The following is a 7,187-nucleotide window of genomic DNA, read 5'->3' as shown; positions in this document are numbered from 1 at the left end:
GAGCTCCAATGTGGACCTAATTCCAGAGTCTTTTCTCCTGTTTTTTAAATTTTTTATTTTTATTTTATTTTATTTTATTTTATATGTGCACACAATTTTTATGAGCTTCACCTCTGTTACTATTGGGCACACGATTCTGCTGAGGCCACAGTTATTTTGCAAGTCAGCGAGGACTTCTCCAGCTTGGGTTGGAGTTACATTGGTAACTTTGCTCTAAATTCCCTCTTTAATGGAAAAAAACATGGACGGAAGGCTGAGGGGCATAAATCTTGCAAGTTGCTTTTCCGAGACCAGCCAGAACTAGCCCTAAATGAAGACACTGTGCACTCGCTGCTGGCGGCTATAGTCTTCTCATTTGGATTTCAACAAGTAGTCCAGCCAGAGAAGCATTAGAAGGTAAAAGGGATCAACCAGTTGTTAATCCAGTGGTGACTTCGGTGTGGGGTTCATTTCTTCAAACGGCCAAGTTGCGCGCGTTGTTCTGTGATTGAGTGCCTTTGTCCTGACAGAGCTTTTCATTTTGTACCTTTCACCATTGTTTTTGGCCTCAGATCAAGCCTCACATTTTCTGGTCATAGAATTCCTTTCTGCCGGCCCCACTGCAGGCTCAGGCCGCCGCGTAACCTGAGACGCCTCGATTTCCCAGCAGACAGCACATTAAAGGGAGGTCTGCCGGCCAGCTGCAGAGACAGGTGTTGTTCTCGCTTCATTTATACCCGCCCCCATTTATTTGTGCTAAGAATTCCTCTCCCAGGCTTCACAGACGCTGAAGGAATTGGGCAGATTTTGTAGGCGCTAGAGTGTGGGATTAAAATGCTTCACCTGCTTGGTAGTTTAGCCGGGTGAACAATACTTCCAGATGTAGCATGATCTTTCTGCTGTTTTTGCTCTGCCCTCGGTAAGGAGCGAGAGGGTCCACCGCACGATGTGTTTACCGACTCCGGATTCCGTCGCTGCTCTTTGGAGAGGGCTGACTCATGCTGCTTTCTGAGAAACTGGAGAAGTCAAGAAAACCCTCTGATTATTGTCCTTTTCTCATCCATATTGCAGAGCCATGAAACCCTGAACTGGTTTTGTCCTATCAGATTTAATGTTGGTAGGGCAAATCCAGATCGATTTTTATAGCACTTTTATAGAAATGAAAAAGGTCAAATATAGTGTTTACTACAGACTCTGCTGTTGCTTGAAATATATCTTTGGAAAGTGTGATTTTCACTGGACAATGAGCTTATAGACTGAGTGAGGTGCCCAGGTGTGGCTTGAATGGCATGCATCCCTGTGATCCATTATTAGGTCTTCATGTATTAGGAACTAAGCTGCAGGCATTTACTTCCCCTCCTAATCTGAAGGTTAGCTGTGAAAATCCCTCTTTGAGTGGCCTCAGCTTTCTATCACAAGCCACACCCATGTTCAACCCTCTGGGTCTCCTCCAGTGGGCTTGGGTCATCTGCTGCTTCTATCCTTTGCAGTTTTCGAGGAAAAGGATTATTTTCCACCATTAGGCTAAGGGCTATTTAACACCAATTACTATTCCCCATCATTAACAGAAGATAATTCTGTTTGTGACGTAGGTAAGTTGAAGTAAGTAGATTTCATGCAGCAGTGAAACCATGAGACTAACAAGATGATTGTGACTTACGATACTTCCTTCCTGACACTCAGAATTACCTCTTTCATCATATTTGGATGGGACATGGGCCACCTAGGAGAGCATATCCTGTTGCTGTCTTCTGAAACTCCTGGAAGCTGGTCCTTAAGGAAAGTGGCGCGTTCTTCCTTTAAACGCTGTCAGCCTCCTTGGACTCTGCCTTGCTTCCTTTGTACAGGAAATCAGATAACCCAGGATGGTAGCAAGCTTTCGGAAGTGGCCTATCACCACCCTGTCACTTGTGGCCTTTGGAAAACACTATGTCTTTACTATGCTCAGAAAACCCATGCCACCACAAAATGCCCTGCATTCCAACCACAAACATTACTAGGCACACTCTGTGCACATGGAGCTCTTGTAGGCCTTGATGTCTTTGCTGGGACATTCCTTCTGTCCATGCTGCTTCGTCAGGACCTCTTTTCTCCCTTTTTACCAGGTGAATTCCTACTTTCCTCGTAGCCCCACATCAAGCCTCCCAGCATTTCCTAAGCAGTGCTAGACACTTCCTTCTCTCTTGGTCTGTTTTCCACATCTCATTTTGTCATGCATTACGTGATTTTTGCTCTGATCGTTGTTTGCTTTGGATCATTTGTTTTATGTGTCTCACGAGATCGCACATTCCGTGAGAATCAGGATGGTGTCCTATTTACTCATCTTTGTGAACGCAGGTCACTCTTCACTCTTCCTCCTCGACCTGGCTCCCGCGAGGCTGCCTGGAAGAGTCCCAGACACACAGTAGGTGCTCCACTCATGAAGACATGAGTGGATAAAGCCATACCTATAATCAATCTGGGAAGCTTTGGGAGGACCAAGACAGTCTCTAAATCTGGAAAGGGGACAGTGAATTCGAGGCATAGAGAAGGGAGGCTCCTCACTCCAGCTGCCTGTTTTCTGGGACTTTGCACCAACTGACTAAAATGGACTATGGTTACCCTTTACCCTTCTTCTTCTTTTCCATATATTTATTGCTACTGTGTTCAGGAAGGGCACGTGATAAGTGGGACAATGTAGGAAATTCATAGCGTAGCATCCTACCTCCCCCCAAAACTGCTGACCATGATCCATTTTATCCTGAAATTCACATTTACATGTAAAATATTTACCTTTGCTTCAAAATAAAATAAAGAATAATATATTGGTGCACCATAGATAAATATCAAGGAACATGGTGTTTTCGCCTTGTGTAGAGAGTAGTTATTTTTGATCCCATGGTGTTCATGTGCTGGTCTGTTTTATCTTTCTTCTCCTTCTGCTCATCTCACAGAGCTAGAGGCAAACTGTTTTGGCAACTTTCAAAAATACCCAGAATAATCATAGAGAAAAGTGTGCTATGAAATCCCAGTTTTACAGGGAAGAAAGAGAGGCTCAGAGGTCAATAACTAACCAACAGGACACAGAGCTAGACAGAGTTGGAATTCAAGCCCATTCACACAGGGTCTAGAGTCAGGGCTGTCAACTGCCGTGAATAGCTGCCTCTTGTCCAGAAGTGGACTCCACACTGTATGGAGGACAAATTATTTATAGGAAAGAAACTGAGCAGATCATTTAAAGGATCCCTTGCAAATGCTCCATAAAAGGATAAAAAGGAGAGAAAATTAATCATCTCACACACCCCAGGAAACTTGTTCATGTTCATGCAATTTGTACCTCAAACTAAAGTAACTGAATATTTCCTGCAGTAAGTAACTAGTTCTGTAACTTGGAAAAAATCTCTGACTCCACTTAACTCCTGCAGAGGGCCATGGCATATGGCCTAAATGCCCGAGAGTTTAAGTCAAGATACACTTACATAGTAAAACTATTCTTTTGTTGTTTTACTCTTTCCTTCCTGCTTGGAAAACTTTTCAAGTTTAAAGCCATCTAAAAATTGTAATTTTTTTTTTTCCCTAGAAAGCAGAGGTCACAGAGATAAATGTCAACTGTCAGAAGTGCCACAGATGAAGGTGATATTCCTTTCTAATGGTTTCTGAGAAGAGAGACCATCAGAGTGAAATCCAGTAATCCCTCATTTCTGATTCCATGCCTACTGAGACGCTCAAACTCGAGTGCAGACCTTGGTAAAGTACAGAGCGCTGAAAGGTAGTTCTGTCTCCTGGGGAATCTGGAACGAGATCTAGTAGGAAGTTTCATTCAAGTTGAATGGAAAACATAAAAGAGAGTGTTCTATGGAACTCAGAAGTCTGGCAATGATGGATTTACTCCATGTGTGAAAGACCGGAGTAAGTGTTCTTCCCACGTTTGATTTATTAATTGGTTTATTAAGAAAGTCCTACAAGTTAATATTTCACTACTCGCTGAATATAGTTATAAAATCCTAAGTAGAGAGTCCACAAATCAAATAGAAATGGACACTCCAGTACCTATCAAATGATGTTTTCACATTTATCTATATATTTACCTGTAATCGAATAATTTCCTAAGAAATAGTAGTGTGCCTAATTTGAGTAGAATGTTGCATTTTAGCTTTATTTTTAAATTTAGGTAGTTCTAAAGACAATCCTGGGTGAATTTATGGGGAAATTTTTATTATTCTCCTTCTTGGAATATGCCTGTCTATATCTATGGAGTGAAATGCACCCATTTCTGGAAAGATTCCTTTAATAATATTCTTTTATTTTATGAGATTCCATGGCACCATAGCATGACTGAATAAATTATCCTTTGGACATAACCTAATTTCCCATAGTCCTAATTCTGAAAGATTTCTCAGATTTTTTTTCCAGTGGGAGAAAGATTATCAAATTCATTATTTTGCTGATGAACAAAATAATACCTGAACTGTCTTAAAAGTGCTTCTTTTCATAAAAAAATAAATAATAATAATAAAAAAAAGCTATAGCAAATGAAAGGCATTTATTATATAATTCCCTGGAGTGGATCCCTCTTCTTTTAACTCAGATTTTCAGGAAGCTTGGATTCCTCCAATTCCATTTTAATGCTTCCCCCCCACCACCCCATTCTGTTTCAGTGGCAGTGAGAAACAGCTGGCCGGCATCTTCTGTGATAATAACCTTCAAATAGTGGAAACCCGAATGGTTTTGGACATGGTACTCACAAAAACATCCCCTCGCGTGATGTAGCTTATTTGGTATTTCCCCCTGTAAATAGCTAGATTCCTTATAGCCAGCCCTTCCAGCGACGATCAAATTTTGGCTCTGTTCAGTATAATGCAAGCATTTTCTGCCCCGTCTATTCAGGAATGTCTTCTGAGGAGGTTTCACAATACAATTTATTGTGTTTAATTTATGACATACAATGTAAGAAGAATGGAATGCTTTTCTGTTAGGATTTGCATTGATAATTAAAGGTTACCATAGTGCCGGTCCGCTTTTACCAAATTTGCCAAATTCTGAAGGGAATGCCAATTAGAAGGCAGTCACGTTTCTCACTGCAACAGATTGAGACCAGTACCTGGTGGCGAGGACCCGTCGCTTTTGGCTGGACCCTACTTCTAATTGGGAAAGAAGGCAAAAGCTAGATCAAATAGTGTTTCTGAAGTGGTATCAGTCATTCCAAGTAATAGCCACACCCCAAGAAGGCTGAGGAAGTGATTCAGTCTTTCTGAGGTCATCTTTTCTGGGTATGGAGGTAGCCAAAAGTCTGAAAACGTTCACATTTTGCTCTCTTTAGGAAAAAACAACATTGATTTTAGAGGCTTTTGTTACAAAGGCCAGGGGGATTTTCCCACTGCAGCAAAGAGGAAGCTGGGTTTGGACAGAGAAGCCAGAAATTTCTTGGCCTGAGTTTCTCACTTGAATGGGATTCTAGTTTGCCCCCTCCTCACCTCGCCAACCCCAAGCAGCTAGAAGCCCCACCTCCTCCCTTGGACCATATGGGGAAGCTGGCTCAGTGGTTCTTTTCCTTCTGACTCCAAGTTCACGCAGCTGTTCATTCCCTGCTTAATGTACCGGTAATTACAGCAATGTGCTCTTCTCTTTTTCCAACCATGTAACTTTTTTCTAATGGAAAATGATTCGTTTTTAACAACTTCCATGCATTTTGTTCTTTCATAAGAAAGGGTGTCTCGTGGTACTGAGGGATTGACTTCTCTATAAAAAGCAAAAGTCTCTATATCAGTTTCCAGCTCCATAGGAGGGCTCCATGGGACTAGCCAAAATTGGGGGGAGGGCTTAAGTGGGTGTGACTAACTTGATATGAATAGGTCAGTTGGGAAACAAAGCAGGCTCATCGCCTTTTGCATATGGAGGTGGTGAAAGAACATTTTTTAAAAATATGAAACTGGGAAAAATCAAAAGTACAAATTGAGCTCCTCTTTCATGATCCAAATTCATTGTGCTCTCAAAGGATTTTTTAAAACAAATATCCGAAGAGCTTTTCACTTATCTGAGTTCTATCTTTTGGAGCATGCAGATTTTCTGCTTTGATGGTTGGGTTTGGGTGGAGGACTCAAATGACAGCAAGGGATGCATCTTTCTCTTCAGCCATGCCAAGCTCTGGGGCACAGATCAAACGTGTGTTTGTTCACATTATCATTTCCTTTGTGGATACAATATATCACCCTTGGAATCTCTGCCCTTGTATCTCCCTAAATGGCACCGGGAATCATTACAAGAGGATCACTTCTAAAGCAAAACTTTTCCAACTCATAAGAATACTTCATTTTGGAGCTTTTATTTAAAAAATATATTAAGTAAGCAACTGTTGTTGTAAAGAAAACCAAATCAAATCCCTGTGTGTAGATGGAACTGTTAGTTCTATGCAACACGTAGAGCTATTTGATCAGAAAGATGATAGCACAATGAATGCTTCTTTTATATGAAAATTCAAAATTCAAGGAAGTTGAGAGCATGATAGACTATATGTGCAAACTGAATATGCCTCATTTGACATTTTAGGGATTCACAGAATTTATGCTTTAGGGGAAGCTATAAAACAGATATTTGGAGCCCCAAATCCTTTGGTGCTAAATGTATCCATATCGTCAAGGAGCATTAATTTTATTGCTTACATATTCCCTTTACCCTAATAATGGTGAGTAACAACATGATTTGCCAGGAACCACCTATCTCTTACCTAGCTCTCTCTCCAGAAATTTCTTGGTTTTTCTTACAAGTTCCTTCAGAAATTTTATGACACCAAAGTGAGGAAGTTTAAATACTCATTTTGGAATTTAGAACTAAGTGACTTCCAAATTTACCTATCTATTTGTTTATTTATATTTTATTTATTTATTTGACAGAGAGAGAGACAGCCAGAGAGGGAATACTAGCAGGGGGAAGTGGGAGAGGTAGGCTTCCTGCCAAACAGGGACCCCGATGCGGGACTCCATCCTGGGATGCTGGGATCATGACCTGAGCCAAAGGCAGACACTTAAAGGCTGAGCCACCCAGTGCCCCAGACTTCTAAATTTATAATAAAGTTGGCAAAACAGTTGCTTTCCTTAAGAACCCTCAGCAGCACAGCAGCAGTGAAGATACGCTTTTGTTCCTCCAAAATCTTTAGTTGGAAGCTGTATGTGTGTCGCCAGCTGCGGCAAGGGGGATGGGCTTCCTCGTCATGAATCCAGCTCATGAGTCTC

At 41.3% G+C, this 7,187-nt stretch overlaps 1 long non-coding RNA gene across 2 annotated transcripts; it reads left to right on the top strand.

Annotated features, from left to right (window-relative positions):
- Positions 1-239: 239 nt before the first annotated feature.
- Positions 240-6,752, top strand: LOC116597634. Of its 2 annotated transcripts, XR_004288704.1 has the most exons (4): positions 240-396; positions 552-692; positions 3,539-3,867; positions 4,617-6,752. It is a non-coding gene; the product is annotated as an uncharacterized LOC116597634 (long non-coding RNA). The 2 variants fall into 2 exon arrangements; XR_004288703.1 differs by having other exon boundaries at positions 3,539-6,752.
- The last annotated feature ends 435 nt before the right edge of the window (positions 6,753-7,187 follow it).

Source organism: Mustela erminea, chromosome 8 (assembly GCF_009829155.1).
Source record: "Mustela erminea isolate mMusErm1 chromosome 8, mMusErm1.Pri, whole genome shotgun sequence".
Lineage (NCBI taxonomy): Eukaryota > Metazoa > Chordata > Mammalia > Carnivora > Mustelidae > Mustela > Mustela erminea.
This window is presented reverse-complemented; position numbering and strand designations above follow the sequence as displayed.